This window comes from Heterodontus francisci, chromosome 35 (genome assembly GCF_036365525.1).
Source record: "Heterodontus francisci isolate sHetFra1 chromosome 35, sHetFra1.hap1, whole genome shotgun sequence".
NCBI classification, from domain to species: domain Eukaryota; kingdom Metazoa; phylum Chordata; class Chondrichthyes; order Heterodontiformes; family Heterodontidae; genus Heterodontus; species Heterodontus francisci.
Window position 1 is genome coordinate 17,362,444 of NC_090405.1, and position 12,816 is coordinate 17,375,259.

General features: G+C 44.9%; 1 non-coding gene across 1 annotated transcript; it reads left to right on the forward strand.

The window, feature by feature from the left end:
• Positions 1 to 1,816: 1,816 nt before the first annotated feature.
• On the forward strand, positions 1,817 to 1,890 carry trnat-agu (transfer RNA threonine (anticodon AGU)). The gene has a single exon. It is a non-coding gene; the product is annotated as a tRNA-Thr (tRNA).
• Positions 1,891 to 12,816: the final 10,926 nt, after the last annotated feature.

Sequence of the window (12,816 nt, forward strand, 5' to 3'; positions counted from 1 at the left end):
TTCCAAAGATTCACCACCCTCTGAGTGAAGAAATTCCACCCTATCTCAGTTTTAAATGGCCTTTTAAATGAAACTTTAAGGAATACAAGCCCAGTTTCCTCATAAGACAATCCCACCATCCCAGGGATTAGTCTGGTGACCCTCTGTTGCACTCCCTCTGTGGCAAGTATATCCTTCCTTAGATAAGGAAATCAAAACTGGACACAATACTCCAGCACGATCTCACCAAGGCTCTATACAATTGCAGCAAGACATCTTTATTCCTGTACTCATGACCCCTCGTGTTAAGGCCAACATACCATTTGCCTTCCTAATTGATTGCTGCACCTGCATGCGAGCTTTTAGTGTCTCATGAACAAGGACACCCAGGTCCCTTTGGACATCAACACTTCCCAACCTCTCACCATTTAAGAAATATTCTGTCTTTCTGTTTATTCTACCAAAGTGGATAACTTCACACTTATTCACATTATATTCCATCTGTCATTTCATTCACTTATCCTGTCCAAGTCCCCTGGAAACCTCCTTGTAACCTCCTCACAGCTCACATCCTTTACAATTGGCATATTCTTCTCCATGCTGCTATTTTAAACTTTCAGTGACTCAGATGGGGGTGTCCACCTGCATACCAGAGCTGATGACAAGCTGTTCATCTTGGCAAGACTGCGCACCAAGACCAACATGAATCAGTTCTTGGTCTGTGAGTTGCTGTTTGCTGATGACGCTGTGCTGACATCCCATAATGAAGTTCATTAACAGCAGTTTGTATATCGGTTCTCCCTGGCCTGCAAGGAGTTTGGACTGACGATCAGCATCAGAAAGATCAAAGTTATGGGCCAGGACGTAGAGACTCCACCTTCCATCAACAGCTTCACATACCTTGGATCAACAATCACCAGCAATCTGTCCCTTGATACTGAAATCAGCACCAGGATTGTCAATGCTGCAGCTGTCATGTGAAAGTTGAGAAGACGAGTGTGAACCGACAGCAAACTGATCGAAAATACAAAACTCCGCGTGTACCAGGCTTGTATTCTCAGCACCCTCCTTTACAGTAGAGAAGCATCAACAACTTATGCAAGCCAAGAAAAGCAGCTGAACAGCTTCCACCTCCGCTGTCTCAGATGGATATTGGGCATCTCCTGGCAGGACAGAGTGCCGAATGCAGAAGTACACCAGCGTGCAGGGATCTGCAGCATGTTTGCCCTCTTGAGTCAGCAGTGACTCTGTTGACTGGGTCATGTGTGCTGAATGGATGACGGTCGCTTTGCCAAAGACATGCTCTTTGGCGAGCTTGCTATCAGCACGAGACCAACAGGTCACCCACGTCTGTGATACAAGGACATCTGCAAAGCGAGATCTCAAGCAGACTGGGATTGGAGTCGATGCATGGGAAGTCCTTCCTGCTGACTGGAATTCCTGGAGAAAGGCATTCAGGAAGACCATGGGAAAAGCAGAGGACAAAAGAAATGACCAGATGGTGGGAAAGAGAGCTCAGAGGAAGGAAAAATTATCAGTCGACCTCGGGCCAATGACATTCATCTGTACCAGCTGCGGAAGGGATCATCACTCACGAGTCATCCTCTACAGCCACAACAAACGATGTTTAATACAGAAGTGACGTACACCCCGGGTGTAGCCCATTGTCTTCCGAGACGGACGGTTGCCTATTACAATTACAACCACAGCTACAACTACAAGAGCGAGTCAGAGGCTGGGAACTCTGCCGTGACGAACTCAGCTCTTGACTTGCCAAAGCCTGCCCACCATCTACAAGGCCTTCCTCTGATTTCAATTGTATGCCCATTTATGATCTGGCTTTGTAGCTTAGTTGGTTAAAGCACCTGTCTAGTAAACAGGAGATCCTGGGTTCAACTCCCAGCAGAGCCTTATTTCACAGTAGCAACATGTTTGAAAAGTTTCATTATCAACATTAACATCTGTGTCTTGTGAACTTTAATTCAAAATACATGATGAATTTCAATCACATAAAAAAACAGCCTTTGTGAAGGATATGAGTTTGGAATGGCTAATCCTCCTTGGACAGAATTTCAGTGCTGAAACATCAAAGGTAACTTCTTTGACATAAATTTGTTCACAGTTACATTCAACCTGGAAAACAGCTTGATATTAATCTCACTGAAGGAGAGTGTTTGTGTCATTATGTGTTGCTTTTAACCGAGACTGGGACATGACGCAAGTGGGAGGGTTTATCTGAGGTTTGGAATATTTGTCAGTCAGGAACAAGAAAAATCAAAGGAACCAAATAAGAAAACCTATGTCTCATGTGGTTACCGAGAAACGGTGAGAAGATATTAAACTTTGTTGTATTTAATATAACTGTATGAACTTTGATCTTTGCGGCCTTTTATAAACAGTATTTGAAGGGTTTCAGTAAAAATGTTCAGTGTTGATGAAAGTGGGGTCTGGGTGAGCAGCTGCTTAATGTGACAGGGTCAGGACTGGATGCAGGAAGTTCTCTGACAGTCTCTCTCTGATGGGTTGAGTTGATTTTCAACTGGCAGCTGTTGCAGTTTTGATAATTCAAGTTCCCTCCACCAATTTTTTTGGACAGACAGTGCAGTATGAGGATGTAAAGGGTTAATGCTGAAAACAGTGGGATTAACCCCTCCCACAATCAGAGTGATGATGTAACAGTCACATGAGATGAGGTTTGGGAGAAGAGAGAGCACCACCAAGGATGCTAGTTTAGGAGGCTTGATGAGTGTGCATCTAGTATTGTGTAAATTAGAAAAGAGTTCTTAGTTCTTTCAGCAGGAAATGTGTCCAGAAAATATCGCGAAACTCACAATTTTATTATTCAGGAGTTGGAACACAGGGATATTAACTCCAAGTGACAGTAGTGGTTTCATTTAACAAAAGAAAAGTAGAAAATAATATTGCTCATTGATTGAAATCCCCCAGTGAGGAGACAGTTAAACAGGTGATCTGTTGGGGCATCCTTCGATCCAAGGTTTCGGCAGCATTTAATCTCCCTTTTTGGTGAAATTCTCTGTTTTTTGCATCTTTTTTTAATCCAGCTTTGATGGACCAGTGAAAAAACTGAAAAAAGTGAACAGATCCATCCTTTCTTTTCTTCCTTCTTCCCATCAGTTTCTCTTTTCTGTCCCGATATAATCTGCTGTTTCTGCTGTTTTATCCATTCCAATCAAAATTCAACATTCCAATCAAATCTATTTGTTATTCCACAGTGTCTCTCCATGTGTTTTATCCTGTTGTATTCTCTCACAGTCTGTTTGATGATCAATGTTACATCTCACTCTCTGTTCTGGTGAAGATCAGAAGCAGTGTTATCTGTTTGCAACACCCGACAAGTCGGCCTGAGGCTGTGTCTCATCGATAATGTGGAGTGGGGAACATAGGAGCAGGAGTCGGCCATTCAGCCCATCGAGCCTGCCCCACCATTCAATATGATCATGGCTGATCGTCCACTTTAATGCCCTTTTCCCCACACCTTCCTCATATTCTCTTATGTCATTTGTATTTAGAAATCTATCAATCTCTGCTTTAAACATACTCAATGACTGAGCTTCCACAGCCCTCTGGGTTACAGAATTCCAAAGATTCACAACCCTCTGAGTAACAACATTTCTCCTCATCTCTGTCCTAAGTGGCTTGCCCCTTATTTTGAAATTGCGTCCCCTGGTTCTCGACTCCCCAACCAGGGGAAACATCTTAGCTGCATCTACCCTGACTGTCCTTTAAATATTTTGTAGGTTTCAATGAGATCACCTCTCATTCTTCAAAACTCTAGAGAATACAGCCCCAGTTTCCCCAATCTCTCTTCATAGGACAGTCCCACCATCCCAGGAACAAGTCTGATGAACCTTCTTTGCACTCCATCTCTGGCAATAATATCCTTCCTTAGGGGAGGGAACCAAAACTGCACACAGTACTCCAAGTGCAGTCTAACCAGGGTTCTATACAATTGAAGCAAGAATTCACTACTCCTGTACTCAAATCCTCTTGCGATAAAGGCTAACATACTATTAGCCTTCCTAATTGCTTGCTGCACCTGCATGTTAGCTGTCAGTGACTTATTGACATGGATACCAGGTCACCCTTATACTCTATACCTCAGTTAATAAAGGAAAGGATTCCATTTACCTGCTGAACCACCTTATTGACCTGTACTGCTACTTCAGGGATCTGTGGACATTCACTCCAACGTCCCTCACTTCCTCTACACCATTCAGTGTTCTCCCGTTAATTGTGTATTCCTTTGCCTTTTTTGAGGCCTGCTCTCGCTGTTCCCTGCTCTCCGAGTGAACTCTTGCTCCCTCTCCTGGGCTCTTTATGCTCCATTCTGCTCTCACTGTTTCCCGCTCTCTTAATGTATCAATATTTATTTGCCTTGTGTTTAATTTAACATATGGATTAACTGTATTTTACAGTTGTAGGTTTTATTTGGTAGTCCTGTGCAAGTTGTGAATTGGTATTTAATATTTAGCTCTGTGAAAACGATTGTGAATGAAAATATAACTTTCAATCTTATACATGGGCTGGTCTGCAAGCTCCAAGTCCTTCATTTTGTAGTAATGGAATTGATACTGTATCTTTCAGTCTTAATCTCTGTGGGATTTTTGAACTGGTATGTAATGCATAACTTGGTCTAACGTCTGATGTACATTATTGGGATTAATAGGACCATAGGAAATAGGGGCATTAGGCCATTCAGCCCATCGAGCCTGCTCCAACATTCAAACAGATCGTGACTGATCATCTACCTCTACGCCATTTTTCCCTGCTATCTCCATATCCCTTGATCTTGTTAGTATTTAGAAATCTATCGATTTCTGTCTTGAATATGTTCAATGATTGATCTTCCACAGCCCTCGGGGATAAAGAATTCCACAGATTTCTCACCCTCTGAGTAAAGAAATTCCTGCTCATCTCAGTCTCAAATGGCCTGTCCTTATTCTGAGTCTGTGTCCCCTTGTTCTACACTCACTAGACAGAGGAAACATCCTATCCATATCTACCCTGTGACACTCTGTAAGAACTTTGTCTGTTTCAATGAGATCACCTCTCATTCTTCAAAACTCTAGAGAATTTTGGCCCAGTTTTTGCAGTCTCTCATCATAAGACAATCCCACCATCCTAGGGGATGAGACCGGTGAATCTCTGTTGCACTCCCTCTATGACAAGTCTATCCTTCCTTAGATAAGGAAACCAAAATTGTACAGAATACTCCAGGTGCGGTCTCATCTGGACTTCATACATCTTTACTCATGTACTCAAATACGCTTTCAAAGAAGACAACATACCATTTGCCTTCCTAATTGCTTGCTGCACCTGCATACTAGCTTTTAGTGTCTCATGAACAAGGACACCCAGGTCCCTTTGGACATCGACACTTCCCAGCCTCTCACCATTTAAGAAATACTCTATCTTTCTGTTTATTCTACCAAAGTGGAGAACTTCACACTTATTTACATTATATTCCATCTGCCATGTTCTTGCCCATTCATTTAACCTGTCCAAATCCCCTTAAAGCCTCCTTGCATTCTATTTATGTTTTATTTCGAGATACAGCACTGAAACAGGCCCTTTGGCCCACCAAGTCTGTGCCGACCAACAACCACCCATTTATACTAACCCTACAGTAATCCCATATTCCCTACCAGCTGCCTGCACTAGGGGCAATTTACAATGGCCAATTTACCTATCACCTGCAAGTCTTTGGCAGTGGGAGGAAACTGGAGCACCCGGCGAAAACCCATGCGGTCACAGGGAGAACTTGCAAACTCCACACAGGCGGTTCCCAGAATTGAACCCAGGTCCCTGGAGCTGTGAGGCTGCGGTGCTAACCGCTGCACCACTGTGCCACCCATTCATTCTGTACCTTTCAATTCTGTAAATTTTGTCTGTTCTATTTCAGATTTTATAGTTAAAATGTGACCATGGTGACAGAGTTTATTTAGATCTGATAGTGAGTTTGTTTTTGGACTGTGATTGATGTATCAACCTGTCAGCTGTACTGAATTGGAGTGAAATAGAAACAACTTCTGTCTCTCATGCTGTTGTTTGACTGTTGGATTGAAAATGTGTCTCTTGACTTTGGGATCAGTGTCTGTCTGACTACTTCTTTTGTTTGTTCCAGTGGAACTGATGAGCTGGCAGTATCTCTGTGCTTTGGGAGTGATCCTGTACCGACTGTGTGTTGGAACGAGATCACTGCACTTTTCCTTGCGTCCAAGAATCACCACATCCATTCAGGTTCCTTCATGTATTTTCCTGCAGGAATGAAAGAACTGGTGAGGTAGAAGATACAAAAGCGAACAATGTAATCGTCCCAATAATAATCATTATGAACAATCACAAAATGAAAACCAGGAACACAAACAGTGTCAGTGTCTGACTCCACTGCAGTACTGCAGTATTCAGCTTCTGTTTACCAGGTGTTTGCAGTGGTTTTTCAACAAGTTTGTGACATTCAGAAACAACACAAGCCCTGCACTGCTCAATGACTGGGACTGTCCGATAGAGCAGTGACCTTTTCTTTCTTTTGGGCCTCCTTATCTCGAGAGACAATGGATACGCGCCTGGAGGTGGTCAGTGGTTTGTGAAGCAGCGCCTGGAGTGGCTATAAAGGCCAATTCTGGAGTGACAGGCTCTTCCACAGGTGCTGCAGAGAAATTTGTTTGTCGGGGCTGTTGCACAGTTGGCTCTCCCCTTGCGCCTCTGTCTTTTTTCCTGCCAACTACTAAGTCTCTTCGACTCGCCACATTTTAGCCCTGTCTTTATGGCTGCCCGCCAGCTCTGGCGAATGCTGGCAACTGACTCCCACGACTTGTGATCAATGTCACATGATTTCATGTCGCGTTTGCAGACGTCTTTATAGCGGAGACATGGACGGCCGGTGGGTCTGATACCAGTGGCAAGCTCGCTGTACAATGTGTCTTTGGGGATCCTGCCATCTTCCATGCGGCTCACATGGCCAAGCCATCTCAAGCGCCGCTGACTCAGTAGTGTGTATAAACTGGGGGTGTTGGCCGCTTCAAGGACTTCTGTGTTGGAGATATAGTCCTGCCACCTGATGCCAAGTATTCTCCGAAGGCAGCGAAGATGGAATGAATTGAGACGTCGCTCTTAGCTGGCATACGTTGTCCAGGCCTCGCTGCCGTAGAGCAAGGTACTGAGGACACAGGCCTGATACACTCGGACTTTTGTGTTCCGTGTCAGTGCGCCATTTTCCCACACTCTCTTGGCCAGTCTGGACATAGCAGTGGAAGCCTTACCCATGCGCTTGTTGATTTCTGCATCTAGGGACAGGTTACTGGTGATAGTTGAGCCTAGGTAGGTGAACTCTTGAACCACTTCCAGAGCGTGGTCGCCAATATTGATGGATGGAGCATTTCTGACGTCCTGCCCCATGATGTTCGTTTTCTTGAGGCTGATGGTTAGGCCAAATTCATTGCAGGCAGCCGCAAACCTGTCGATGAGACTCTGCAGGCACTCTTCAGTGTGAGATGTTAAAGCAGCATCGTCAGCAAAGAGGAGTTCTCTGATGAGGACTTTCCGTACTTTGGACTTCGCTCTTAGACGGGCAAGGTTGAACAACCTGCCCCCTGATCTTGTGTGGAGGAAAATTCCTTCTTCAGAGGATTTGAACGCATGTGAAAGCAGCAGGGAGAAGAAAATCCCAAAAAGTGTGGGTGCGAGAACACAGCCCTGTTTCACACCACTCAGGATAGGAAAGGGCTCTGATGAGGAGCCACCATGTTGAATTGTGCCTTTCATATTGTCATGGAATGAGGTGATGATACTTAGTAGCTTTGGTGGACATCCGATCTTTTCTAGTAGTCTGAAGAGAAAACGTCTGCTGACGAGGTCAAAGGCTTTGGTGAGATCAATGAAAGCAATGTAGAGGGGCATCTGTTGTTCACGGCATTTCTCTTGTATCTGACGAAGGGAGAACAGCATGTCAATGGTCGATCTCTCTGCACGAAAGCCACACTGTGCCTCAGGGTAGACTTTACACAGTCACATTTCTATTTCAACGGAAAACAAGCAGTCACTATTTAAAATGTGCCTTTCACACTTCTCACCTGGTGTCTGCAATAAACGCTCGTTATTTTGCGGCTATTTTTCCGTCACTGTTCACGATCCAACAAACAATGAGAGACTGGAACTAAAGCAGGAAAATTCCCTCTCCTTTGGGTGGTGAAATTGTCAGTGATTTTCAATAGTGATTTCTTCCCATTGTGTCTCCCTGAGCCTGTACAGACACTGTCCGAGAATGAACTCTCCCTTCCCCGTGTCCCCGGCTCACTCCATGTTCCGGGAGCAGCTCCTGCTCCACAGTGTCTGTTCCAAACACTCCCCGACTCCCCCTCAACTTCCCACCACTCAATGCTAATCTCTGAGCACATCTGCGGACACGCTCCCAAAGCAGTGGCTGCTGGAAGCAGATGCTGTTTGTTCCCTTCCCCCGGGCCCGGGAAGTCTCCATTAGCAGCTGATTTAAAGCATCTTCCCCTGATTGAGTGAATGGCCTCACAGACTGGGTTGGGGAAGGCTGCGCATGCGCTCCACTCCTCATTGTGACGTCCCACTGGGGGCGGGGCTACATCGCGCGTGCGCAGATCTCTGCAGCAATTCAGCATTCAAACATCAATGGGAACTTTCCCCATTTCATCCTCATCAAAGTCCCAAAGAAAGTGAAGAGGGGCTTGGACTGGAGGGAGGGAGGGGCGGGGTAGGGGGAACCTAGAACCCAGAAAGCTGCCCACTTGCCCCATTTAGATGCTCAATTTGCGGTCATTCCCTGCAGGGGGTTTGTTATTATTGAGCCCCTCCTGGTAAAACAATCCGATAGAAAGAGGGGAGAAAGGAGGGAGCCGGTGTGTTTGCTGGGACCTTGCAGAATTCATTTCAGCAGCAAAAGTCCCGGGTTATATTAACCCGAGTGAAACACGCTGTCAGTGAGAGGGAAACCGAACGGCCCTTTTCATCTTTTCATTGGAAACAAAGTAGAGCCGGAAGTGCGGCGAGCAGAGCAGACACACAAGCTCAATGACAGGAGAGCTCGGCCGTCCCTGAGTTTCAGCTCCCGGCTCTTACATTTCCTCATCCACACTGTCTTTACTGTGGATGTTCAGGGGTTCCTTGTCGGATCTGAGGACTGTATCCATTAAACATTCTGAGTCAGGAGATCCACACACTCTCTGTTACCAAGATTTATGGGCAGGAATGTTTCAAAACTTTGTCTATTAAATCATTGTATTATTCACAGAACTAATGAGGCAATCGGTTCATTATTCAGGCCTTGAACTTGGTTTGGGTCGACCGAAAACTGAGAGCTTCAGCACCTTTCCACTTCTTCACTAATATAACTGATTTTTTTGATGAAGTAACAGAAAAAGTTGATGAAGGGAAAGCAATGGATGTTGTCTATATGGATTTTCAGAAAGCGTTTGACAAACTACCACATAAAAGGCTGGGTAACAAAACTGAGGCTCCTGGAATAGGAGGGTCAGTATCTGCTTGGATTAAAAAATGGATGAAATATCAAGAAAAGCGAGTTGTGGTATTTGGTTGTTTTTCAGAATGGAAGATGGTGAACAGTGATGTCCACAAGGGTCAGTGTCAGGACCACCATATATAGAAATGACTTGAATATTGGAATCACAAAATCACAGAATTGTTACTGCCCAGAAGGAGGCCATTTGGCCCATCGTGTCTGCACTGACTCTCCAAATGAGCAATTCACCTGATGTCACTTCCCCGTCTTCTCCCCATAATCCTGCACATTCTTCCTTTTCAGATAACAGTCTAATTCCCCTTTGAATGCTTCAATTGAACCTGCCTCCATCACATTCTCAGGCAGTTCATACTTTAACCACTCACTGTGTGAAAAAGTTTTTCCTCATGTCGCTTTTGCTTCTTTTACCAATTACTTTAAATCTGTGCCCTCTCGTTCTCGATCCTATCACAAGTGGGAACAGTTTCTCCCTATCCACTCTGTCCACACCCCTCATCATTTTGAATACCACTATGAAATCTCCTCTTAGCCTTCTTTTCTCCAAGGAAAACAGTCCTAACTTCTCCAATCTATCTTCATAACTGAAGTTCCTCATCCCTGGAACCATTCTCATGAATCTTTTCCATAATCTCTCCAATGCCTTCACATCTTTCCTAAAGTGTGGCACCCAGAACTGGACGCAGTACTTCAGCTGAGGCTAGTGTCTTATACAAGTTCAACATGACCTCCTTGTTCTTGTACTCTATGCCTCTATCACTAAAGCCGAGGATACTGTATGCTTTATTAACCACTCTCTCAACCAATGACATATAACCCCAGGTCCCACTGCTCCTGCACCCCCTTTAGAATTGTACCCTTTATTCTACATTGTCACTCCATGTTCTTCCTACCAAAATGAATCAATTCACATTTCTCTGCATTGAACTTCACCTGTCATCTGTCCTCCCATTCCACCAACTTGTCTATGTCCTTTTGAAGTTCTACACTATCATCCTTACAGTTCACAATGCTTCCAATTTTCGTATCATCCATAAACTTTGAAATTCTGCCCTGTACACCAAGGTCTAGGTCATTAATATATATCAGGAAAGGCAAGGGTCCCAACACTGACTCCTGGGGAACTCCACTACAAACCTTCCTCTCACCCGAAAAACATCCATTGATCACTACTCTTTGTTTCCTGTCACTCAGCCAATTCCATATCCATGTTACTACTGTCCCTTTTATTCCATGAGTTATAACTTTGCTCACAAGTCTGTTGTGTTGCACTGTATCAAACTCCTTTTGAAAGTCAATAAAAGCAAAATACTGCAGATGCTAGAAATCTGAAATGTAAACAAAAAGTGCTGGAAATACTCAGCAGGTCTGGCAGCATCTGTGGAAAGAGAAGCAGAGTTAACATTTCAGGTCAGTGACCTTTCAGATGCTGTCAGACCTTTTGAAAGTCCATGTACACCACATCAACAGCATTGCCCTCATCATCCCTCTCTGTTACCTCATCAAAAAACTCCAGCAGGACAGTTAAACATGACTTTCCCTTAAGAAATCCATGCTGTCTTTCCTGAATTAACCCACATTTGTCCATGGGACTATTAATTTTGTCCCGAATTATTCTTTCGAAAAGTTTTTCCACCACCGAAATTGAACTGACTGGGGAGTGAGACGTGGTGAGTTGCTTTAGCAGAGAGCCAGCATGGGTTCGTCAGGCCGAATGGCCTCCTTCTGTGCTGTAGCCATTCTCTGATTGTATGATTCTAGCGACAACTGTTGGTGGAGAGGCAGTGATGCAGGAATGGGTTGACAGAAAGGGGAAAGTCTGGGCTGGTGTGTGTTTGCAGCATTTGCAGCTTGTGTTCGGGTTTGTGAATAAAGGTGATTTGGAAGCTGTGTTCCAAATTGAAGTGTTTATTGGAAGCAAGAAGTTGATGTCAATGAAGAATAAAACGTGTTAAGATGAAGCGTGGTGTGATTGTGGATAGCAGTAAATATAGTGTTGGTGAATTATTTGTGTTAATAAACTTCCACTGCGCCCTCTGCTGCAGGCTGCTGTTTATATCCAGCTGTGTATTAGTGCTGTGTGTTAGCGAGATAAATGTTTGTTTCAACGCTGTTTATAAAGCAATAGCATTGCACTCAAACAGTCCCAGACATAGCAACACATGTACAAAAGCAAAATACTGCAGATGCTGGAAATCTGAACCATAAACAGAAAATGCTTGAAATAGTCAGCAGGTCTGGCAGCATCTGTGGAGAAAGAAACAAAGTTAATGTGAGCTAAGGAAACAGACCTGAACTGTTAACTGTTTCTCTCTGCACAGATGCTGCCAGACCTACTGAGCATTTCCAGCATTTTCTGTTTTTATTACAGCAACACCTTTGATCAGCAGTAGCAGTGATAGTGCGAGCCAGGGGGCAGCTGGGAAGGTAAGTTTCACTATAAAGTACTTACCTGGCGATTCGGCGGACGCGGACACGGGGACTGCTGGGTAAGTGAACTTATATATTCGGGCAGTGGCTAAACCCGAAACACTACACGTGTAGTATCTCCCACCCATCCTCCTCCTCCAACCAAAAAAAAGGACTCTTGTATGGAGGGTTTGGTAAGGTAAGGTTTTCCTTTATATTTTTTTATTCTCTGTTGTCAATTTCGAGCAGAGGGGATGGAAGCTAGGGGAGTTGCATGCTCCTCTTGCAGGATGTGGGAGGTAAGGGTCACCACTTGTGTCCCTGCTGACTTCACCTGTGAGAAGTGCACCCAACTCCAGCTCCTCACAGAGCGCGTTAGGGAACTGGAGCTGGAGCTGGATGAACTTCGGATCATGCGGGAGGCAGAGGGGATGATAGAGAGCAGTTATAGGGAAGTACTGACACCTAAGTCACAGGATAAAGGTAGCTGGGTGACCATCAGGGGAGGGAAAGGGAATAGGCGCACAGTGCAGGGATCCCCTGTGGCCGTTCCCCTCAATAATAAGTATACCGTTTTGGATACGGTTGGGGGGGGGGACCTACCAGGGGAAAGCCACAGCGGCCAGGTCTCTCCCACTGAGCCTGGCTCTGCGGCTCAGAAGGGAAGGGTGGAGAATAGGAGAGCGATAGTGATAGGAGATTCAATGGTTAGAGGAACAGACAGGAGATTCTGTGGTCACGAACGAGACTCCCGGATGGTATGTTGCCTCCTGGGTGCCAGGGTCAGGGATGTCTCAGATCGAGTCTACAGGATTCTTAAGGGGGAGGGGGAGCAGCCAGAAGTCGTGGTGCATATCGGTACCAATGACATAGCTAGGAAAAGGGATGAGGACCTGAAAAGC